Genomic DNA, 25,926 nt, shown 5'->3' with positions numbered 1-25,926 from the left:
AAAGAGGAAACATGGATCATAGTCTAACCCCATACACAAAAGTACATACAAAATGGATAAAACACCTGAATATAAGTCATGAAACCATAAAACTCTTAGAAAAAAACAGGCAAAAACCTGAAAAAGACATATGCATCCCTATTTTTCTCACAGCACTATTTACAATAGCCAAGAAATGGAAGGAACCTAACTGTCCATCAGTACATGAATGGATAGAAAAGATGTGATACATATGTACAATTGAATATAATTCAGCCATAAAAAGAAAACAAGTCCTACGATTAGCAACAACATGGATGGAGCTGGAGGGTAATATGCTCAGTGAAATAAGCCAGGTGAAAAAAGACAAGTACCAAATGATTTCACTCATCTCTGGAGTATAAGAACAAAGGAAACACTGAAGGAACAAAACAGCAGCAGAATCACAGAACCCAAGAATGGACTAACAGTTACCAAAGGGAAAGAGACTGAGGAGGATGGGTGGGAAGGGAGGGAGAAGGGCAGAGAAAAAGAAAGGGGGCCTTATGATTAGCATACATAATGTGGGGGTGAATGGGGAGGGCTAGGCTACACAGAGAAGACAAGTAGTGATTGTACAGCATCTTACCAGGCTGACGGACAGGGATACTATTGGGGTTTGTGCAGGGTACGTGGGGAAGGGGGGAACCAAGTAATTGTAGATAGATACCAAAAAAAGAAAAAAAGTATTAAAGGCCATGAATGATCTTCCTTTCTCCTGTCTCTTAATGTCATTTAAACCCATTTTCCTTTTTAAACCTCTAGCCACACCAGCCTCTTCTCTGCTCATGAAAATATAAGCTCATCTCTGTCTTCGGGCCTTTGCTCTTCTGCCTGCAACGTCCTCACCCCCAGCCGCTGTCCCTGCTCCCAACTCTGGAACTGGGGCCATGGCCTCAGTTTGTTATTGTCTCAGAAAGGCAGCCAATGTCTACCTAAATAGCTCCTCCTGTCATGAGTTACACTGCTACCTGATGCTGTTTATGAATAACTTCTGTCATAACATCTAAATCTTCACCACAGCATACAGCTCCAAAAGCAGAGACTGGGTCAGCACTTAAAACAGTGCCTTGCACTGCAGACCGAGACAATTCCAAATCTCACCTGCAATCCCAGACGTGTTCTGAGGCGTGCTGGCCACATGGAAGGGAAAGGGTGTGCTCTGGCCAGCTGCATCCAGGGAGTTGGGATTCAACCCTCCCCAGAAAGGGTTCTTGAGACCAGTTCTCCCACTCTGTCCTGATGTAAAGCTGAATGTCCCAGTGGTGGAGCTGCTGTGGGGGGCAGCCATGCTCATCCTAAAGCCCCCACTGCCAGCGGGGCCTGCTCACACCCCAGACGTGAAGGGCAATGAGGTGGTAACGCCAAACACAGAGCTACTGGTCCCACTGCTGGTGGTCAGGGTCATAGCTGCAAAGGCCGAGGTGATGGCTGCAAAAAAGGAGGAAACATGGATCATTGTCTAACCCCAAAGACAAAGTAAATTTCAAATGGATCAAAACCTGAATGTAAGTCATGAAACCATAAAACACTTAGGAAACAACAGTAAAAAATCTCTTGGACACAAACATGAGTGACTTCTTCATGAACATATCTTACCAGGCAAGGGAAAGGAAAGCGAAAATGAACAAATGGGGCCATATCAAGCTTTAAAGCTTCTGTACAGTAAAGGACACCATCAACAGAACAAAAGGGCATCGTACAGCATGGGAGAATATGTTCATAAATGACAGATCCAATAAAGGGTTGGCATCCAAAATATAGAAAGGGCTAACACACCTCAAAAACAAAAAGGAAATAATCCAATTAAAAAATGGGCAGGGGAGCTGAACAGGTCTCCAAAGAGGAAATTCAGATGGCCAATAGACACATGAAAAGATGGGCCACATTGCTTCTCATCAGAGAAATGAAATTAAAACCACAATGAGATATCACCTCACACCAGTAAGGACAGCTACCATCCAAAACACAAGCAACAACAAATGTTGGCGAGGTTGTGGAGAAAAGAGAACCCTCCTACACTGTTCGTGGGAATGTAAATTTGTTCTACCATTGTGGAAAGCAATATGGAGGTACCTCAAAAAGCTCAAAAAGGAAATACCATTTGACCCAGGAATATCACTCCAAGGAATTTCCACTAAGAATACAACAGCCCAGTTTGAAAAAGACAGATGCACCCCTATGTTTATCGCAGCACTGTTTACAACAGCTAAGAAAAGGAAAAACCCTACGTGTCCACCAGTAGATGAATGTATAAAAAAGATGTGATACATATGCACAATGGAATATAATTCAGCCATAAGAAGAAAACAAATCCTACCATTTGAAACAACATAGATGGAACTGGAGGATAATATGCTCAGTGAAATAAGCCAGGCGAAAAAAGACAAGTACCACATGATTTCACTCATCTTTGGAGTATAAGAACAAAGGAAAAACTGAAGGAACAAAACAGCATCAGAATCACAGAATCCAAGAATGGACTAACAGTTACCAAAGGGAAAGGGACTGAGGAGGATGGGTGGGAAGGGAGGGATAAGGGGAGAGAAAAAGAAAGGTGGCGTTATGATTAGCATACATAATGTGTGGGTGAACGGGGAGGGTAGGCTACACAGAGAAGACAAGTAGTGATTGTACAGCATCTTACTAGGCTGACAGACAGGGATACTAATGGGGTTTGTGCGGGGTACGTGGGGAAGGGGGGAACCAAGTAAACTTACTGTTTTTCAGGTAATTGTAGATAGATACCAAAAAAAGAAAAAAATTTTTGAAGGCCATGAATGATCTTCCTTTCTGCCTGTCTCTTAATATCATTTTATCCCACTTTCCTTTTTAAACCTCTAGCCACACCGGCCTCTTCTCTGCTCATGAAAACATAAGCTCGTCTCTGCCTTCGGGCCGTTCCTCTTGTGCCTGCAACATCCTAACCCCCAGCCGCTGTCCCTGCTCCCAACTCTGGAACTGTGACCGTGGCCTCGGTTTGCTATTGTCTCAGAAAGGTGGCCAATGTCTACCTAAATAGCTCCTCCTGTCATGAGTTACACTGCTACCTGATGCTGTTTATGAATAACTTCTGTCATAACATCTAAATCTTCACCACAGCATACAGCTCCAAAAGCAGAGACTGGGTCAGCACTTAAAACAGTGCCTTGCACTGCAGACCGAGACAATTCCAAATCTCACCTGCAATCCCAGACGTGTTCTGAGGCGTGCTGGCCATGTGGAAGGGAAAGGGTGTGCTCTGGCCAGCTGCACCCAGGGAGTTCGGATTCAACCCTCCCCAGAAAGGGTTCTTGAGACCAGTTCTCCCAGTCCGTCCTGACGTAAAGCTGAATGTCCCAGTGGTGGAGCTGCTGTGGGGGGCAGCCATGCTCATCCTAAAGCCCCCACTGCCAGCGGGACCTGCTCACACCCCAGACGTGAAAGGCGATGAGGTGGTAACGCCAAACATGGAGCTACTGGTCCCACTGCTGGTGGTCAGGGTCATAGCTGCAAAGGCCGAGGTGATGACTGCAAAAAAGGAGGAAACATGGATCATTGTCTAACCCCATAGACAAAAGTAATTTTGAAATGGATCAAAGACCTGAATGTAAGTCATGAAACCATAAAACACTTAGAAAACAACAGGAAAAAATCTCTTGGACACAAACATGAGTGCCTTCATGAACATATCTTCCCAGGCAAGGGAAAGGAAAGCAAAAATGAACAAATAGGACCATATCAAACTTTAAAGCTTCTGTACAGTACAGAAAACCATCAATAGAACAAAAGGTCATCCTCCAGTATGGGAGAATATATTCATAAATGACAGATCCGATAAAGGGTTGACATCCAAAATATAGAAAGAGCTAACACACCTCAACAAACAAAAAGCAAATAATCCAATTAAAAAATGGGCAGGGGAGCTGAACAGACAGGTCTCCAAAGAAGAAATTCAGATGGCCAATAGACACATGAAAAGATGGGCCACATTGCTTCTCATCAGAGAAATGTAAATTAAAACCACAATGAGATATCACCTCACACCAGTAAGGACAGCTACCATCCAAAACAAGCAACAACAAATGTTGGCGAGGTTGTGGAGAAAGGAGAACCCTCCTACACTGTTCGTGGGAATGTAAATTTGTTCTACCATTGTGGAAAGCAATATGGAGGTGCCTCAAAAAGCACAAAAAGGAAATACCATTTGACCCAGGAATATCACTCCAAGGAATTTCCACTAAGAATACAACAGCCCAGTTTGAAAAAGACAGATGCACCCCTATGTTTATCGCAGCACTGTTTACAACAGCCAAGAAAAAGAAAAAACCTATGTGTCCACCAGTAGATGAATGGATAAAAAAGATGTGATACATATGCACAATGGAATATAATTCAGCCATAAGAAGAAAACAAATTCTACCATTTGAAACAACATAGATGTAGCTGGAGGGTAATATGCTCAGTGAAATAAGCCAGGTGGAGAAGGACAAGTACCACATGATTTCACTCATCTCTGGAGTATAAGAACAAAGGAAAAACTGAAGGAACAAAACAGCATCAGAATCACAGAGCCCAAGAATGGACTAACAGTTACCAAAGGGAAAGGGACTGAGGAGGATGGGTGGGAAGGGAGGGATAAGGGCAGGGAAAAAGAAACGGGGCATTATGATTAGCATACATAATGTGGGGGTGAACGGGGGGGCTAGGCTACACAGAGAAGACAAGTAGTGACTGTACAGCATCTTACTAGGCTGAAGGACAGGGACACTAATGGGGTTTGTGTGGGGTACTTGGGGAAGGGGAGAACGAAGTAAACTTACTGTTTTTCAGGTAATTGTAGATAGATACCAAAAAACGAAAAAAAATTTTAAAGGCTATGAATGATCTTCTTTTCTGCCTGTCTGTTAATGTCATTTTACCCCAGTTTCCTTTTTAAACCTCTAGCCACACCAGCCTCTTCTCTGCTCATGAAAACATAAGCTCATCTCTGCCTTCGGGCCTTTGCTCTTGTGCCTGCAATGTCCTCACCCCCAGCTGCTGTCCCTGCTCCCATCTCTGGAACTGCGGCGAAGGCCTCAGGTTTCTACTGTCTCTAAAAGGCTGCCGTTGTCTAACTAAATAGCTCATCCAGTCATGAGTTAAACTGCTACCTGGTACTGTTTATGGATAACTTCTGTGATAACATCTAAATTTTCAACAGAGGGTACAGCTCCAGAAGCGAAGACTGTCTCACCACTTAAAACAGTGCCTTGCACTGCAGACCGAGCCCATTCCAAATCTCACCTGCAATCTCAGACGTGTCCTGAAGTGTCCTGTCCACGTGGATGGTAGAGGGTGTGCTCTGGCCAGCTGCACCCAGGGAGTCTGGATTCAAGGATCCCCAGAAAGGGTTCTTGAGACCAGTTCTCCCAGTCCGTCCTGACCCAAATCTGAATGAGCCAGTGGTGGAGCTGTTGTGGGGGGCAGCCATACTGATCACAAAACCTCCACTGCCAGCGGGCCCTGCTGACACCCTGGACGTGAAGGGCGTTAACGTAGTGCCACCGAACACTGAGGTACTGGTCCCGCTGGTGGTGGTCAGGGTCATAGCTGCAAAGGCCGAGGTGATGGCTGCAAAATAGGAAGAAACATGGATCATTGTCTAATGCATAGACAAAAGTAAATTTGAAATGGATCAAAGACCTGAATCTAAGCCATGAAACCATAAAACTCTTAGAGAAAGACAGACAAAAATCTCTTGGACATAAACATGAGCATCTTCTTCTTGAACGTCTCTCTTCAGGCAAAGGAAACAAAAGCAAAAATGAACAAATGGGACTATATCAAGCTTAAAAGCGTCTGTAAAGTAAAGAACACCATCAACACAACAAAAGGACATCCTACAGCATGGGAGAATATATTCATAAATGACAGATCTGGTTAAGGGTTGACATCCAAAATATATAATGAGCAAACACAGCTCAACAAATAAAAAGCAAATATTCCAATTAAAAAATGGGCATGGGAGCTAAACAGACACTTCTCCAAAGAGGAAATTCAGATGGCCAATAGACACATGAAATCATGCATCATATTGCTTGTCATCAGAGAAATGCCAATAAAGACCACAATGAGATATCACCTCACACCAGTAAGGATCGCCGCCATCAAAAACACAAACAACAACAAACGTTGGTGAGGTTGTGGAGAAAGGGAAATCCTTCTACACTGTTGGTGGGAATGTAAATTCGTTTAACCTTTGTGAAAAGCAATATGGAGGTTACTCAAAAAGCTCAAAATAGAAATACATTTGACCGAGGAATTCCAAACCAACTAATTTACCCTAAGAATACAGCTGCCCAGTTTGAAAAAAGACAGATGCACCCCAATATTTGTCACAGTGCTATTTACAACAGCCAGGAAATGGAAACAAACTAAGTGTCTATCAGTAGACAAATGCATAAAAAAGATTTGATACATATGCACAATGGAATATAATTCACCTATAAGAAGAAAACAAATCCTACCATTTGCAACAACATGGATGGAGCTAGAGGGTATTATGTTCTGTTAAATAAGTGAGGTGGAGAAAGACAAGTACCAAATGATTTCACTCATCTCTAGAGTATAAGAGCAAAGGAAAAACTGAAGGAACAAAACAGGACCACAATCACAGAACCCAAGAATGGACTAACAGTTACCAAACAGAAAGAGACTGAGGAGGATGGATGGGAAGGGAGGGATAAGGGCAGGGAAAAAGACAGGGGGCATTATGATTAGCATGTATAATGTGGGGGGGCATGGGTAGGGCTAGGCTACACAGAGAAGACAAGTAGTGATTCTACAGCATGTTACTACACTGATGGACAGTGATTCTAATGGAGTCTGTGCGGGATACTTGGTGAAGGGGGGAGCCAAATAAACATAATGTTCTTAAGGTAATTGTAGTTTAACAAAAAAAAAAACACCATTTTAAAGGGCCGTGAATGAAATTCCTTTCAGTCTGTTTCTTAATGTCATTTTATCCCACCTTCCTTTTTAAACCTCTAGCCACACTGGCTCTTCTCTGCTCATGAAAATATAAGCTCGTCTCTGCCGTGGCACCTTTGCTCCTGTCCCAGAAAAGTCCTCAACTCCACCCGATGGCCCAGCTCCCAACTCTAGATTTGGGGCCATTGTCTCAGTTTCCTATTATCTCATGAAGGCTGCTGCTAACAACCTAAATACCTCCTCTGGTGATGAGTTACACTGGTACCTGATTCTCTTTAAACATAACGTCTGTAACAACATCTAAATCTGGACCAGAGTGTACAGCTCCAAAGGCGGAGAATATCTCAGCATTTAAAACAGCAACAGCCACTGCTGACAGAGCCCATTAGAAATCTCACCTGCAATACCAGACGTGTTTTGACTTGACCTGGCCATGTGGATGGGAGAGGATGTGCTCTGACCAGCTGCACCCAGAGAGTCTGGATTCAAGGATCCCCAGAAAGGGTTCTTGAGACCAGTTCTCCCACTCCGTCCTGACGCAGAGCCAAATGCCCCAGTGGTGGAGCTGCTGTGGGGGGCAGCCACGCTTGTCCCAAAGCCCCCACTGCCAGTGGGGCCTGCTGACACCCTGGATGTGAAGGGCGCAGAGATGGTGCTGCCAAACCCTGATGTACTGGCCCCACAGCTGGTGGTCTGGGTCACTGCTCCAGAGCCGGAGGTGATGGCTGCAGAAAAGGAGGAAACATGGATCATTGTCTAACCCCATACACAAAAGTAAATTCAAAATTGATCGAACCCCTGAATGGAAGCCATGAAAACATAAAACTCTTAGAGAAGGACAGGCGAAAATATCTTGGACATAAACATGAGCGACTTCTTCGTGAACATATCTCTCCAGGGAAAGAAAAGCAAAAATGAACAAATGGGACTATATCAAGCTTAAAAGCTTCCGTTCAGTAAAGGGCACCATCAACAGAACAAAAGGGCATCCTCCAGTATGGGAGAATATATTCATAAATGACAGATCCGATGAAGGGTTGACATCCAAAATATAGAAAGAGCTAACACACCTCAACAAACAAAAAGCAAGTATTCCAATAAAAATGTGGGCAGGGGAGCTGAACAGGCAGTTGTCCAAAGAAGAAATTCAGGTGCCCAATAGACACATGAAAAGATGCACCACATGGCCTGTCATCAGAGAAATGCTAATTAAAAGCACAATCAGATATCACCTCACACCAGTAAGGATCGCCACCATCCAAAAGAAAAACCACAACAAACGTTGGCAAGCATGTGAAGAGAGGGGAACCCTCCTACACTGTTGGTGGCAATGTAAATTCGTTCAACCTCCGTGCAAAGCAATATGGAGGTTCCTCGAAGAGCTCAAAGTAGAAATACCATTTCACCCAGCAATACCGCTCCCAGGAATTTACCCTACGAATACAGCAGCCCGTTTTGATAAAAGACAGATGTACCCCTATGATTATCGCAGCACTATTTACAACAGCCAAGAAATGGAAACAACCTACGTGTCCATCAGTAGATGAATGTATGCACAATGGAATATAATTCAGCCATAAGAAGAAAACAAATCCTACCGTCTGCAAGCACATGCTTGGAGCTAGAGGGTATTCTGCTCAGTGAAATAAGCCAGGCGGAGAAAGACAAGTACCAAATGATTTCACTCATCTCTGGAGTATAAGAGCAAAGGAAAAGCTGAAGGAACAAAACAGCAGCACAATCACAGAACCCAAGAATGGACTAACAGTTACCAAAGAGAGAGGGACTGAGGAGGATGGGTGGGAAGGGAGGGATAAGGGCAGGGAAAAAGAAAGGGGGCGTTATGATTAGCATGTATAATGTGGTGGGGCACGGGGAGGGCTAGGCTACACAGAGAAGACAAGTAGTGATTCTACAGCATGCTACTACGCTGATGGACAGTGACTCTGATGGGGTTTGTGGGGGGGTACTTGGTGAAGAGGGGAGCCAAATAAACATAAGGTTCTTAAGGTAATTGTAGATAGATACCAAAAAGAATAGAACATTTTAAAAGGCCGTGAATGATCTTCCTTTCTGCCTGTCTCTTAATGTCATTTTGTTCCACTTTCCTTTATAACCTCTAGCCACACCTGGCTCTTCTGTGCTCATGAAAACATAAGCTCACCTCTGCCTTCGGGCCTCTGCTCCTGTGCCTGCAACGTCCTCACCCCCAGCCGCTGTCCCTGCTCCCAAACCTGGAACTGTGGCCATGGCCTCAGTTTGCTATTGTCTCAGAAAGGCTGCCGCTGACTACCTAAATAGCTCCTCCGGTTATGGGTTTCACTGCTACCTGACGCTGTTTACAGATAACTTCTGTGATAACATCTAAATCTTCACCACAGCATACAGCTCCGAAAGCGGAGACTGTGTCAGCACTTAAGACAGCGACTGGCACGGCAGACCGAGCCCATTCCAAATCTCACCTGAAAACCCGGGCGTGTTCTGCTGCGTGCTGGCCACATGGAAAGCAGATGGTGTGCTCTGGCCAGCTGCACCCAGGGAGTCTGGATTCAAGGATCCCCAGAAAGGGTTCTTGAGACCAGTTCTCCCACTCCGTCCTGACGCAGAGCCAAATGCCCCAGTGGTGGAGCTGCTGTGGGGGGCAGCCACGCTTGTCCCAAAGCCCCCACTGCCAGTGGGGCCTGCTGACACCCTGGATGTGAAGGGCGCAGAGATGGTGCTGCCAAACCCTGATGTACTGGCCCCACAGCTGGTGGTCTGGGTCACTGCTCCAGAGCCGGAGGTGATGGCTGCAGAAAAGGAGGAAACATGGATCATTGTCTAACCCCATACACAAAAGTAAATTCAAAATTGATCGAACCCCTGAATGGAAGCCATGAAAACATAAAACTCTTAGAGAAGGACAGGCGAAAATATCTTGGACATAAACATGAGCGACTTCTTCGTGAACATATCTCTCCAGGGAAAGAAAAGCAAAAATGAACAAATGGGACTATATCAAGCTTAAAAGCTTCCGTTCAGTAAAGGGCACCATCAACAGAACAAAAGGGCATCCTCCAGTATGGGAGAATATATTCATAAATGACAGATCCGATGAAGGGCTGACATCCAAAATATAGAAAGAGCTAACACACCTCAACAAACAAAAAGCAAGTATTCCAATAAAAATGTGGGCAGGGGAGCTGAACAGGCAGTTGTCCAAAGAAGAAATTCAGGTGCCCAATAGACACATGAAAAGATGCACCACATGGCCTGTCATCAGAGAAATGCTAATTAAAAGCACAATCAGATATCACCTCACACCAGTAAGGATCGCCACCATCCAAAAGAAAAACCACAACAAACGTTGGCAAGCATGTGGAGAGAGGGGAACCCTCCTACACTGTTGGTGGCAATGTAAATTCGTTCAACCTCCGTGCAAAGCAATATGGAGGTTCCTCGAAGAGCTCAAAGTAGAAATACCATTTCACCCAGCAATACCGCTCCCAGGAATTTACCCTACGAATACAGCAGCCCGTTTCGAAAAAAGACAGATGTACCCCTATGATTATCGCAGCACTATTTACAACAGCCAAGAAATGGAAACAACCTACGTGTCCATCAGTAGATGAATGTATGCACAATGGAATATAATTCAGCCATAAGAAGAAAACAAATCCTACCGTCTGCAAGCACATGCTTGGAGCTAGAGGGTATTGTGCTCAGTGAAATAAGCCAGGCGGAGAAAGACAAGTACCAAATGATTTCACTCATCTCTGGAGAATAAGAGCAAAGGAAAAGCTGAAGGAACAAAACAGCAGCACAATCACAGAACCCAAGAGTGGACTAACAGTTACCAAAGAGAGAGGGACTGAGGAGGATGGGTGGGAAGGGAGGGATAAGGGCAGGGAAAAAGAAAGGGGGCGTTATGATTAGCATGTATAATGTGGTGGGGCACGGGGAGGGCTAGGCTACACAGAGAAGACAAGTAGTCATTCTACAGCATGCTACTACGCTGATGGACAGTGACTCTGATGGGGTTTGTGGGGGGGTACTTGGTGTAGAGGGGAGCCAAATAAACATAAGGTTCTTAAGGTAATTGTAGATAGATACCAAAAAGAATAGAACATTTTAAAAGGCCGTGAATGATCTTCCTTTCTGCCTGTCTCTTAATGTCATTTTGTTCCACTTTCCTTTATAACCTCTAGCCACACCTGGCTCTTCTGTGCTCATGAAAACATAAGCTCACCTCTGCCTTCGGGCCTCTGCTCCTGTGCCTGCAACGTCCTCACCCCCAGCCGCTGTCCCTGCTCCCAAACCTGGAACTGTGGCCATGGCCTCAGTTTGCTATTGTCTCAGAAAGGCTGCCGCTGACTACCTAAATAGCTCCTCCGGTTATGGGTTTCACTGCTACCTGACGCTGTTTACAGATAACTTCTGTGATAACATCTAAATCTTCACCACAGCATACAGCTCCGAAAGCGGAGACTGTGTCAGCACTTAAGACAGCGCCTGGCACGGCAGACCGAGCCCATTCCAAATCTCACCTGAAAACCCGGGCGTGTTCTGCTGCGTGCTGGCCACATGGAAAGCAGATGGTGTGCTCTGGCCAGCTGCACCCAGGGAGTCTGGATTCAAGGATCCCCAGAAAGGGTTCTTGAGACCAGTTCTCCCACTCCGTCCTGACGCAGAGCCAAATGCCCCAGTGGTGGAGCTGCTGTGGGGGGCAGCCACGCTTGTCCCAAAGCCCCCACTGCCAGTGGGGCCTGCTGACACCCTGGATGTGAAGGGCGCAGAGATGGTGCTGCCAAACCCTGATGTACTGGCCCCACAGCTGGTGGTCTGGGTCACTGCTCCAGAGCCGGAGGTGATGGCTGCAGAAAAGGAGGAAACATGGATCATTGTCTAACCCCATACACAAAAGTAAATTCAAAATTGATCGAACCCCTGAATGGAAGCCATGAAAACATAAAACTCTTAGAGAAGGACAGGCGAAAATATCTTGGACATAAACATGAGCGACTTCTTCGTGAACATATCTCTCCAGGGAAAGAAAAGCAAAAATGAACAAATGGGACTATATCAAGCTTAAAAGCTTCCGTTCAGTAAAGGGCACCATCAACAGAACAAAAGGGCATCCTCCAGTATGGGAGAATATATTCATAAATGACAGATCCGATGAAGGGTTGACATCCAAAATATAGAAAGAGCTAACACACCTCAACAAACAAAAAGCAAGTATTCCAATAAAAATGTGGGCAGGGGAGCTGAACAGGCAGTTGTCCAAAGAAGAAATTCAGGTGCCCAATAGACACATGAAAAGATGCACCACATGGCCTGTCATCAGAGAAATGCTAATTAAAAGCACAATCAGATATCACCTCACACCAGTAAGGATCGCCACCATCCAAAAGAAAAACCACAACAAACGTTGGCAAGCATGTGGAGAGAGGGGAACCCTCCTACACTGTTGGTGGCAATGTAAATTCGTTCAACCTCCGTGCAAAGCAATATGGAGGTTCCTCGAAGAGCTCAAAGTAGAAATACCATTTCACCCAGCAATACCGCTCCCAGGAATTTACCCTACGAATACAGCAGCCCGTTTCGAAAAAAGACAGATGTACCCCTATGATTATCGCAGCACTATTTACAACAGCCAAGAAATGGAAACAACCTACGTGTCCATCAGTAGATGAATGTATGCACAATGGAATATAATTCAGCCATAAGAAGAAAACAAATCCTACCGTCTGCAAGCACATGCTTGGAGCTAGAGGGTATTGTGCTCAGTGAAATAAGCCAGGCGGAGAAAGACAAGTACCAAATGATTTCACTCATCTCTGGAGAATAAGAGCAAAGGAAAAGCTGAAGGAACAAAACAGCAGCACAATCACAGAACCCAAGAGTGGACTAACAGTTACCAAAGAGAGAGGGACTGAGGAGGATGGGTGGGAAGGGAGGGATAAGGGCAGGGAAAAAGAAAGGGGGCGTTATGATTAGCATGTATAATGTGGTGGGGCACGGGGAGGGCTAGGCTACACAGAGAAGACAAGTAGTCATTCTACAGCATGCTACTACGCTGATGGACAGTGACTCTGATGGGGTTTGTGGGGGGGTACTTGGTGTAGAGGGGAGCCAAATAAACATAAGGTTCTTAAGGTAATTGTAGATAGATACCAAAAAGAATAGAACATTTTAAAAGGCCGTGAATGATCTTCCTTTCTGCCTGTCTCTTAATGTCATTTTGTTCCACTTTCCTTTATAACCTCTAGCCACACCTGGCTCTTCTGTGCTCATGAAAACATAAGCTCACCTCTGCCTTCGGGCCTCTGCTCCTGTGCCTGCAACGTCCTCACCCCCAGCCGCTGTCCCTGCTCCCAAACCTGGAACTGTGGCCATGGCCTCAGTTTGCTATTGTCTCAGAAAGGCTGCCGCTGACTACCTAAATAGCTCCTCCGGTTATGGGTTTCACTGCTACCTGACGCTGTTTACAGATAACTTCTGTGATAACATCTAAATCTTCACCACAGCATACAGCTCCGAAAGCGGAGACTGTGTCAGCACTTAAGACAGCGCCTGGCACGGCAGACCGAGCCCATTCCAAATCTCACCTGAAAACCCGGGCGTGTTCTGCTGCGTGCTGGCCACATGGAAAGCAGATGGTGTGCTCTGGCCAGCTGCACCCAGGGAGTCTGGATTCAAGGATCCCCAGAAAGGGTTCTTGAGACCAGTTCTCCCACTCCGTCCTGACGCAGAGCCAAATGCCCCAGTGGTGGAGCTGCTGTGGGGGGCAGCCACGCTTGTCCCAAAGCCCCCACTGCCAGTGGGGCCTGCTGACACCCTGGATGTGAAGGGCGCAGAGATGGTGCTGCCAAACCCTGATGTACTGGCCCCACAGCTGGTGGTCTGGGTCACTGCTCCAGAGCCGGAGGTGATGGCTGCAGAAAAGGAGGAAACATGGATCATTGTCTAACCCCATACACAAAAGTAAATTCAAAATTGATCGAACCCCTGAATGGAAGCCATGAAAACATAAAACTCTTAGAGAAGGACAGGCGAAAATATCTTGGACATAAACATGAGCGACTTCTTCGTGAACATATCTCTCCAGGGAAAGAAAAGCAAAAATGAACAAATGGGACTATATCAAGCTTAAAAGCTTCCGTTCAGTAAAGGGCACCATCAACAGAACAAAAGGGCATCCTCCAGTATGGGAGAATATATTCATAAATGACAGATCCGATGAAGGGTTGACATCCAAAATATAGAAAGAGCTAACACACCTCAACAAACAAAAAGCAAGTATTCCAATAAAAATGTGGGCAGCGGAGCTGAACAGGCAGTTGTCCAAAGAAGAAATTCAGGTGCCCAATAGACACATGAAAAGATGCACCACATGGCCTGTCATCAGAGAAATGCTAATTAAAAGCACAATCAGATATCACCTCACACCAGTAAGGATCGCCACCATCCAAAAGAAAAACCACAACAAACGTTGGCAAGCATGTGGAGAGAGGGGAACCCTCCTACACTGTTGGTGGCAATGTAAATTCGTTCAACCTCCGTGCAAAGCAATATGGAGGTTCCTCGAAGAGCTCAAAGTAGAAATACCATTTCACCCAGCAATACCGCTCCCAGGAATTTACCCTACGAATACAGCAGCCCGTTTCGAAAAAAGACAGATGTACCCCTATGATTATCGCAGCACTATTTACAACAGCCAAGAAATGGAAACAACCTACGTGTCCATCAGTAGATGAATGTATGCACAATGGAATATAATTCAGCCATAAGAAGAAAACAAATCCTACCGTCTGCAAGCACATGCTTGGAGCTAGAGGGTATTGTGCTCAGTGAAATAAGCCAGGCGGAGAAAGACAAGTACCAAATGATTTCACTCATCTCTGGAGTATAAGAGCAAAGGAAAAGCTGAAGGAACAAAACAGCAGCACAATCACAGAACCCAAGAGTGGACTAACAGTTACCAAAGGGAGAGGGACTGAGGAGGATGGGTGGGAAGGGAGGGATAAGGGCAGGGAAAAAGAAAGGGGGCGTTATGATTAGCATGTATAATGTGGTGGGGCACGGGGAGGGCTAGGCTACACAGAGAAGACAAGTAGTGATTCTACAGCATGCTACTACGCTGATGGACAGTGACTCTGATGGGGTTTGTGGGGGGGTACTTGGTGAAGAGGGGAGCCAAATAAACATAAGGTTCTTAAGGTAATTGTAGATAGATACCAAAAAGAATAGAACATTTTAAAAGGCCGTGAATGATCTTCCTTTCTGCCTGTCTCTTAATGTCATTTTGTTCCACTTTCCTTTATAACCTCTAGCCACACCTGGCTCTTCTGTGCTCATGAAAACATAAGCTCACCTCTGCCTTCGGGCCTCTGCTCCTGTGCCTGCAACGTCCTCACCCCCAGCCGCTGTCCCTGCTCCCAAACCTGGAACTGTGGCCATGGCCTCAGTTTGCTATTGTCTCAGAAAGGCTGCCGCTGACTACCTAAATAGCTCCTCCGGTTATGGGTTTCACTGCTACCTGACGCTGTTTACAGATAACTTCTGTGATAACATCTAAATCTTCACCACAGCATACAGCTCCGAAAGCGGAGACTGTGTCAGCACTTAAGACAGCGCCTGGCACGGCAGACCGAGCCCATTCCAAATCTCACCTGAAAACCCGGGCGTGTTCTGCTGCGTGCTGGCCACATGGAAAGCAGATGGTGTGCTCTGGCCAGCTGCACCCAGGGAGTCTGGATTCAAGGATCCCCAGAAAGGGTTCTTGAGACCAGTTCTCCCACTCCGTCCTGACGCAGAGCCAAATGCCCCAGTGGTGGAGCTGCTGTGGGGGGCAGCCACGCTTGTCCCAAAGCCCCCACTGCCAGTGGGGCCTGCTGACACCCTGGATGTGAAGGGCGCAGAGATGGTGCTGCCAAACCCTGATGTACTGGCCCCACAGCTGGTGGTCTGGGTCACTGCTCCAGAGCCGGAGGTGATGGCTGCAGAAAAGGAGGAAACATGGATCATTGTCTAACCCCATACACAAAAGTAAATTCAAAATTGATCGAACCCCTGAATGGAAGCCATGAAAACATAAAACTCTTAGAGAAGGACAGGCGAAAATATCTTGGACATAAACATGAGCGACTTCTTCGTGAACATATCTCTCCAGGGAAAGAAAAGCAAAAATGAACAAATGGGACTATATCAAGCTTAAAAGCTTCCGTTCAGTAAAGGGCACCATCAACAGAACAAAAGGGCATCCTCCAGTATGGGAGAATATATTCATAAATGACAGATCCGATGAAGGGTTGACATCCAAAATATAGAAAGAGCTAACACACCTCAACAAACAAAAAGCAAGTATTCCAATAAAAATGTGGGCAGGGGAGCTGAACAGGCAGTTGTCCAAAGAAGAAATTCAGGTGCCCAATAGACACATGAAAAGATGCACCACATGGCCTGTCATCAGAGAAATGCTAATTAAAAGCACAATCAGATATCACCTCACACCAGTAAGGATCGCCACCATCCAAAAGAAAAACCACAACAAACGTTGGCAAGCATGTGGAGAGAGGGGAACCCTCCTACACTGTTGGTGGCAATGTAAATTCGTTCAACCTCCGTGCAAAGCAATATGGAGGTTCCTCGAAGAGCTCAAAGTAGAAATACCATTTCACCCAGCAATACCGCTCCCAGGAATTTACCCTACGAATACAGCAGCCCGTTTTGAAAAAAGACAGATGTACCCCTATGATTATCGCAGCACTATTTACAACAGCCAAGAAATGGAAACAACCTACGTGTCCATCAGTAGATGAATGTATGCACAATGGAATATAATTCAGCCATAAGAAGAAAACAAATCCTACCGTCTGCAAGCACATGCTTGGAGCTAGAGGGTATTGTGCTCAGTGAAATAAGCCAGGCGGAGAAAGACAAGTACCAAATGATTTCACTCATCTCTGGAGTATAAGAGCAAAGGAAAAGCTGAAGGAACAAAACAGCAGCACAATCACAGAACCCAAGAGTGGACTAACAGTTACCAAAGAGAGAGGGACTGAGGAGGATGGGTGGGAAGGGAGGGATAAGGGCAGGGAAAAAGAAAGGGGGCGTTATGATTAGCATGTATAATGTGGTGGGGCACGGGGAGGGCTAGGCTACACAGAGAAGACAAGTAGTGATTCTACAGCATGCTACTACGCTGATGGACAGTGACTCTGATGGGGTTTGTGGGGGGGTACTTGGTGAAGAGGGGAGCCAAATAAACATAAGGTTCTTAAGGTAATTGTAGATAGATACCAAAAAGAATAGAACATTTTAAAAGGCCGTGAATGATCTTCCTTTCTGCCTGTCTCTTAATGTCATTTTGTTCCACTTTCCTTTATAACCTCTAGCCACACCTGGCTCTTCTGTGCTCATGAAAACATAAGCTCACCTCTGCCTTCGGGCCTCTGCTCCTGTGCCTGCAACGTCCTCACCCCCAGCCGCTGTCCCTGCTCCCAAACCTGGAACTGTGGCCATGGCCTCAGTTTGCTATTGTCTCAGAAAGGCTGCCGCTGACTACCTAAATAGCTCCTCCGGTTATGGGTTTCACTGCTACCTGACGCTGTTTACAGATAACTTCTGTGATAACATCTAAATCTTCACCACAGCATACAGCTCCGAAAGCGGAGACTGTGTCAGCACTTAAGACAGCGCCTGGCACGGCAGACCGAGCCCATTCCAAATCTCACCTGAAAACCCGGGCGTGTTCTGCTGCGTGCTGGCCACATGGAAAGCAGATGGTGTGCTCTGGCCAGCTGCACCCAGGGAGTCTGGATTCAAGGATCCCCAGAAAGGGTTCTTGAGACCAGTTCTCCCACTCCGTCCTGACGCAGAGCCAAATGCCCCAGTGGTGGAGCTGCTGTGGGGGGCAGCCACGCTTGTCCCAAAGCCCCCACTGCCAGTGGGGCCTGCTGACACCCTGGATGTGAAGGGCGCAGAGATGGTGCTGCCAAACCCTGATGTACTGGCCCCACAGCTGGTGGTCTGGGTCACTGCTCCAGAGCCGGAGGTGATGGCTGCAGAAAAGGAGGAAACATGGATCATTGTCTAACCCCATACACAAAAGTAAATTCAAAATTGATCGAACCCCTGAATGGAAGCCATGAAAACATAAAACTCTTAGAGAAGGACAGGCGAAAATATCTTGGACATAAACATGAGCGACTTCTTCGTGAACATATCTCTCCAGGGAAAGAAAAGCAAAAATGAACAAATGGGACTATATCAAGCTTAAAAGCTTCCGTTCAGTAAAGGGCACCATCAACAGAACAAAAGGGCATCCTCCAGTATGGGAGAATATATTCATAAATGACAGATCCGATGAAGGGTTGACATCCAAAATATAGAAAGAGCTAACACACCTCAACAAACAAAAAGCAAGTATTCCAATAAAAATGTGGGCAGGGGAGCTGAACAGGCAGTTGTCCAAAGAAGAAATTCAGGTGCCCAATAGACACATGAAAAGATGCACCACATGGCCTGTCATCAGAGAAATGCTAATTAAAAGCACAATCAGATATCACCTCACACCAGTAAGGATCGCCACCATCCAAAAGAAAAACCACAACAAACGTTGGCAAGCATGTGGAGAGAGGGGAACCCTCCTACACTGTTGGTGGCAATGTAAATTCGTTCAACCTCCGTGCAAAGCAATATGGAGGTTCCTCGAAGAGCTCAAAGTAGAAATACCATTTCACCCAGCAATACCGCTCCCAGGAATTTACCCTACGAATACAGCAGCCCGTTTTGAAAAAAGACAGATGTACCCCTATGATTATCGCAGCACTATTTACAACAGCCAAGAAATGGAAACAACCTACGTGTCCATCAGTAGATGAATGTATGCACAATGGAATATAATTCAGCCATAAGAAGAAAACAAATCCTACCGTCTGCAAGCACATGCTTGGAGCTAGAGGGTATTGTGCTCAGTGAAATAAGCCAGGCGGAGAAAGACAAGTACCAAATGATTTCACTCATCTCTGGAGTATAAGAGCAAAGGAAAAGCTGAAGGAACAAAACAGCAGCACAATCACAGAACCCAAGAGTGGACTAACAGTTACCAAAGAGAGAGGGACTGAGGAGGATGGGTGGGAAGGGAGGGATAAGGGCAGGGAAAAAGAAAGGGGGCGTTATGATTAGCATGTATAATGTGGTGGGGCACGGGGAGGGCTAGGCTACACAGAGAAGACAAGTAGTGATTCTACAGCATGCTACTACGCTGATGGACAGTGACTCTGATGGGGTTTGTGGGGGGGTACTTGGTGAAGAGGGGAGCCAAATAAACATAAGGTTCTTAAGGTAATTGTAGATAGATACCAAAAAGAATAGAACATTTTAAAAGGCCGTGAATGATCTTCCTTTCTGCCTGTCTCTTAATGTCATTTTGTTCCACTTTCCTTTATAACCTCTAGCCACACCTGGCTCTTCTGTGCTCATGAAAACATAAGCTCACCTCTGCCTTCGGGCCTCTGCTCCTGTGCCTGCAACGTCCTCACCCCCAGCCGCTGTCCCTGCTCCCAAACCTGGAACTGTGGCCATGGCCTCAGTTTGCTATTGTCTCAGAAAGGCTGCCGCTGACTACCTAAATAGCTCCTCCGGTTATGGGTTTCACTGCTACCTGACGCTGTTTACAGATAACTTCTGTGATAACATCTAAATCTTCACCACAGCATACAGCTCCGAAAGCGGAGACTGTGTCAGCACTTAAGACAGCGCCTGGCACGGCAGACCGAGCCCATTCCAAATCTCACCTGAAAACCCGGGCGTGTTCTGCTGCGTGCTGGCCACATGGAAAGCAGATGGTGTGCTCTGGCCAGCTGCACCCAGGGAGTCTGGATTCAAGGATCCCCAGAAAGGGTTCTTGAGACCAGTTCTCCCACTCCGTCCTGACGCAGAGCCAAATGCCCCAGTGGTGGAGCTGCTGTGGGGGGCAGCCACGCTTGTCCCAAAGCCCCCACTGCCAGTGGGGCCTGCTGACACCCTGGATGTGAAGGGCGCAGAGATGGTGCTGCCAAACCCTGATGTACTGGCCCCACAGCTGGTGGTCTGGGTCACTGCTCCAGAGCCGGAGGTGATGGCTGCAGAAAAGGAGGAAACATGGATCATTGTCTAACCCCATACACAAAAGTAAATTCAAAATTGATCGAACCCCTGAATGGAAGCCATGAAAACATAAAACTCTTAGAGAAGGACAGGCGAAAATATCTTGGACATAAACATGAGCGACTTCTTCGTGAACATATCTCTCCAGGGAAAGAAAAGCAAAAATGAACAAATGGGACTATATCAAGCTTAAAAGCTTCCGTTCAGTAAAGGGCACCATCAACAGAACAAAAGGGCATCCTCCAGTATGGGAGAATATATTCATAAATGACAGATCCGATGAAGGGTTGACATCCAAAATATAGAAAGAGCTAACACACCTCAACAAACAAAAAGCAAGTATTCCAATAAAAATGTGGGCAGGGGAGCTGAACAGGCAGTTGTCCAAAGAAGAAATTCAGGTGCCCAATAGACACATGAAAAGATGCACCACATGGCCTGTCATCAGAGAAATGCTAATTAAAAGCACAATCAGATATCACCTCACACCAGTAAGGATCGCCACCATCCAAAAGAAAAACCACAACAAACGTTGGCAAGCATGTGGAGAGAGGGGAACCCTCCTACACTGTTGGTGGCAATGTAAATTCGTTCAACCTCCGTGCAAAGCAATATGGAGGTTCCTCGAAGAGCTCAAAGTAGAAATACCATTTCACCCAGCAATACCGCTCCCAGGAATTTACCCTACGAATACAGCAGCCCGTTTTGAAAAAAGACAGATGTACCCCTATGATTATCGCAGCACTATTTACAACAGCCAAGAAATGGAAACAACCTACGTGTCCATCAGTAGATGAATGTATGCACAATGGAATATAATTCAGCCATAAGAAGAAAACAAATCCTACCGTCTGCAAGCACATGCTTGGAGCTAGAGGGTATTGTGCTCAGTGAAATAAGCCAGGCGGAGAAAGACAAGTACCAAATGATTTCACTCATCTCTGGAGTATAAGAGCAAAGGAAAAGCTGAAGGAACAAAACAGCAGCACAATCACAGAACCCAAGAGTGGACTAACAGTTACCAAAGAGAGAGGGACTGAGGAGGATGGGTGGGAAGGGAGGGATAAGGGCAGGGAAAAAGAAAGGGGGCGTTATGATTAGCATGTATAATGTGGTGGGGCACGGGGAGGGCTAGGCTACACAGAGAAGACAAGTAGTGATTCTACAGCATGCTACTACGCTGATGGACAGTGACTCTGATGGGGTTTGTGGGGGGGTACTTGGTGAAGAGGGGAGCCAAATAAACATAAGGTTCTTAAGGTAATTGTAGATAGATACCAAAAAGAATAGAACATTTTAAAAGGCCGTGAATGATCTTCCTTTCTGCCTGTCTCTTAATGTCATTTTGTTCCACTTTCCTTTATAACCTCTAGCCACACCTGGCTCTTCTGTGCTCATGAAAACATAAGCTCACCTCTGCCTTCGGGCCTCTGCTCCTGTGCCTGCAACGTCCTCACCCCCAGCCGCTGTCCCTGCTCCCAAACCTGGAACTGTGGCCATGGCCTCAGTTTGCTATTGTCTCAGAAAGGCTGCCGCTGACTACCTAAATAGCTCCTCCGGTTATGGGTTTCACTGCTACCTGACGCTGTTTACAGATAACTTCTGTGATAACATCTAAATCTTCACCACAGCATACAGCTCCGAAAGCGGAGACTGTGTCAGCACTTAAGACAGCGCCTGGCACGGCAGACCGAGCCCATTCCAAATCTCACCTGAAAACCCGGGCGTGTTCTGCTGCGTGCTGGCCACATGGAAAGCAGATGGTGTGCTCTGGCCAGCTGCACCCAGGGAGTCTGGATTCAAGGATCCCCAGAAAGGGTTCTTGAGACCAGTTCTCCCACTCCGTCCTGACGCAGAGCCAAATGCCCCAGTGGTGGAGCTGCTGTGGGGGGCAGCCACGCTTGTCCCAAAGCCCCCACTGCCAGTGGGGCCTGCTGACACCCTGGATGTGAAGGGCGCAGAGATGGTGCTGCCAAACCCTGATGTACTGGCCCCACAGCTGGTGGTCTGGGTCACTGCTCCAGAGCCGGAGGTGATGGCTGCAGAAAAGGAGGAAACATGGATCATTGTCTAACCCCATACACAAAAGTAAATTCAAAATTGATCGAACCCCTGAATGGAAGCCATGAAAACATAAAACTCTTAGAGAAGGACAGGCGAAAATATCTTGGACATAAACATGAGCGACTTCTTCGTGAACATATCTCTCCAGGGAAAGAAAAGCAAAAATGAACAAATGGGACTATATCAAGCTTAAAAGCTTCCGTTCAGTAAAGGGCACCATCAACAGAACAAAAGGGCATCCTCCAGTATGGGAGAATATATTCATAAATGACAGATCCGATGAAGGGTTGACATCCAAAATATAGAAAGAGCTAACACACCTCAACAAACAAAAAGCAAGTATTCCAATAAAAATGTGGGCAGGGGAGCTGAACAGGCAGTTGTCCAAAGAAGAAATTCAGGTGCCCAATAGACACATGAAAAGATGCACCACATGGCCTGTCATCAGAGAAATGCTAATTAAAAGCACAATCAGATATCACCTCACACCAGTAAGGATCGCCACCATCCAAAAGAAAAACCACAACAAACGTTGGCAAGCATGTGGAGAGAGGGGAACCCTCCTACACTGTTGGTGGCAATGTAAATTCGTTCAACCTCCGTGCAAAGCAATATGGAGGTTCCTCGAAGAGCTCAAAGTAGAAATACCATTTCACCCAGCAATACCGCTCCCAGGAATTTACCCTACGAATACAGCAGCCCGTTTTGAAAAAAGACAGATGTACCCCTATGATTATCGCAGCACTATTTACAACAGCCAAGAAATGGAAACAACCTACGTGTCCATCAGTAGATGAATGTATGCACAATGGAATATAATTCAGCCATAAGAAGAAAACAAATCCTACCGTCTGCAAGCACATGCTTGGAGCTAGAGGGTATTGTGCTCAGTGAAATAAGCCAGGCGGAGAAAGACAAGTACCAAATGATTTCACTCATCTCTGGAGTATAAGAGCAAAGGAAAAGCTGAAGGAACAAAACAGCAGCACAATCACAGAACCCAAGAGTGGACTAACAGTTACCAAAGAGAGAGGGACTGAGGAGGATGGGTGGGAAGGGAGGGATAAGGGCAGGGAAAAAGAAAGGGGGCGTTATGATTAGCATGTATAATGTGGTGGGGCACGGGGAGGGCTAGGCTACACAGAGAAGACAAGTAGTGATTCTACAGCATGCTACTACGCTGATGGACAGTGACTCTGATGGGGTTTGTGGGGGGGTACTTGGTGAAGAGGGGAGCCAAATAAACATAAGGTTCTTAAGGTAATTGTAGATAGATACCAAAAAGAATAGAACATTTTAAAAGGCCGTGAATGATCTTCCTTTCTGCCTGTCTCTTAATGTCATTTTGTTCCACTTTCCTTTATAACCTCTAGCCACACCTGGCTCTTCTGTGCTCATGAAAACATAAGCTCACCTCTGCCTTCGGGCCTCTGCTCCTGTGCCTGCAACGTCCTCACCCCCAGCCGCTGTCCCTGCTCCCAAACCTGGAACTGTGGCCATGGCCTCAGTTTGCTATTGTCTCAGAAAGGCTGCCGCTGACTACCTAAATAGCTCCTCCGGTTATGGGTTTCACTGCTACCTGACGCTGTTTACAGATAACTTCTGTGATAACATCTAAATCTTCACCACAGCATACAGCTCCGAAAGCGGAGACTGTGTCAGCACTTAAGACAGCGCCTGGCACGGCAGACCGAGCCCATTCCAAATCTCACCTGAAAACCCGGGCGTGTTCTGCTGCGTGCTGGCCACATGGAAAGCAGATGGTGTGCTCTGGCCAGCTGCACCCAGGGAGTCTGGATTCAAGGATCCCCAGAAAGGGTTCTTGAGACCAGTTCTCCCACTCCGTCCTGACGCAGAGCCAAATGCCCCAGTGGTGGAGCTGCTGTGGGGGGCAGCCACGCTTGTCCCAAAGCCCCCACTGCCAGTGGGGCCTGCTGACACCCTGGATGTGAAGGGCGCAGAGATGGTGCTGCCAAACCCTGATGTACTGGCCCCACAGCTGGTGGTCTGGGTCACTGCTCCAGAGCCGGAGGTGATGGCTGCAGAAAAGGAGGAAACATGGATCATTGTCTAACCCCATACACAAAAGTAAATTCAAAATTGATCGAACCCCTGAATGGAAGCCATGAAAACATAAAACTCTTAGAGAAGGACAGGCGAAAATATCTTGGACATAAACATGAGCGACTTCTTCGTGAACATATCTCTCCAGGGAAAGAAAAGCAAAAATGAACAAATGGGACTATATCAAGCTTAAAAGCTTCCGTTCAGTAAAGGGCACCATCAACAGAACAAAAGGGCATCCTCCAGTATGGGAGAATATATTCATAAATGACAGATCCGATGAAGGGTTGACATCCAAAATATAGAAAGAGCTAACACACCTCAACAAACAAAAAGCAAGTATTCCAATAAAAATGTGGGCAGGGGAGCTGAACAGGCAGTTGTCCAAAGAAGAAATTCAGGTGCCCAATAGACACATGAAAAGATGCACCACATGGCCTGTCATCAGAGAAATGCTAATTAAAAGCACAATCAGATATCACCTCACACCAGTAAGGATCGCCACCATCCAAAAGAAAAACCACAACAAACGTTGGCAAGCATGTGGAGAGAGGGGAACCCTCCTACACTGTTGGTGGCAATGTAAATTCGTTCAACCTCCGTGCAAAGCAATATGGAGGTTCCTCGAAGAGCTCAAAGTAGAAATACCATTTCACCCAGCAATACCGCTCCCAGGAATTTACCCTACGAATACAGCAGCCCGTTTTGAAAAAAGACAGATGTACCCCTATGATTATCGCAGCACTATTTACAACAGCCAAGAAATGGAAACAACCTACGTGTCCATCAGTAGATGAATGTATGCACAATGGAATATAATTCAGCCATAAGAAGAAAACAAATCCTACCGTCTGCAAGCACATGCTTGGAGCTAGAGGGTATTGTGCTCAGTGAAATAAGCCAGGCGGAGAAAGACAAGTACCAAATGATTTCACTCATCTCTGGAGTATAAGAGCAAAGGAAAAGCTGAAGGAACAAAACAGCAGCACAATCACAGAACCCAAGAATGGACTAACAGTTACCAAAGAGAGAGGGACTGAGGAGGATGGGTGGGAAGGGAGGGATAAGGGCAGGGAAAAAGAAAGGGGGCGTTATGATTAGCATGTATAATGTGGTGGGGCACGGGGAGGGCTAGGCTACACAGAGAAGACAAGTAGTGATTCTACAGCATGCTACTACGCTGATGGACAGTGACTCTGATGGGGTTTGTGGGGGGGTACTTGGTGAAGAGGGGAGCCAAATAAACATAAGGTTCTTAAGGTAATTGTAGATAGATACCAAAAAGAATAGAACATTTTAAAAGGCCGTGAATGATCTTCCTTTCTGCCTGTCTCTTAATGTCATTTTGTTCCACTTTCCTTTATAACCTCTAGCCACACCTGGCTCTTCTGTGCTCATGAAAACATAAGCTCACCTCTGCCTTCGGGCCTCTGCTCCTGTGCCTGCAACGTCCTCACCCCCAGCCGCTGTCCCTGCTCCCAAACCTGGAACTGTGGCCATGGCCTCAGTTTGCTATTGTCTCAGAAAGGCTGCCGCTGACTACCTAAATAGCTCCTCCGGTTATGGGTTTCACTGCTACCTGACGCTGTTTACAGATAACTTCTGTGATAACATCTAAATCTTCACCACAGCATACAGCTCCGAAAGCGGAGACTGTGTCAGCACTTAAGACAGCGCCTGGCACGGCAGACCGAG

At 46.3% G+C, this 25,926-nt stretch overlaps 1 protein-coding gene across 4 annotated transcripts in view; it reads left to right on the top strand.

The window, feature by feature from the left end:
* LOC130685053 (eukaryotic peptide chain release factor GTP-binding subunit ERF3A-like) overlaps positions 1-25,926 on the top strand; it is a 93,430-nt gene that overhangs the window by 21,478 nt on the left and 46,026 nt on the right. The window contains exon 3 of one of the 4 annotated variants that reach the window (XM_057508252.1): positions 7,030-7,073. The exons of the other annotated variants lie outside the window; for them this stretch is intronic. The gene's annotated coding sequence lies outside the window, so the exon portion shown is untranslated. Of the gene's footprint in view, positions 1-7,029; positions 7,074-25,926 lie in introns of those variants that run through there. 4 annotated transcript variants of the gene reach the window in all.

This window comes from Manis pentadactyla, chromosome 10 (assembly GCF_030020395.1).
Source record: "Manis pentadactyla isolate mManPen7 chromosome 10, mManPen7.hap1, whole genome shotgun sequence".
Taxonomy (NCBI): Eukaryota; Metazoa; Chordata; class Mammalia; order Pholidota; family Manidae; genus Manis; species Manis pentadactyla.
This window is presented reverse-complemented; position numbering and strand designations above follow the sequence as displayed.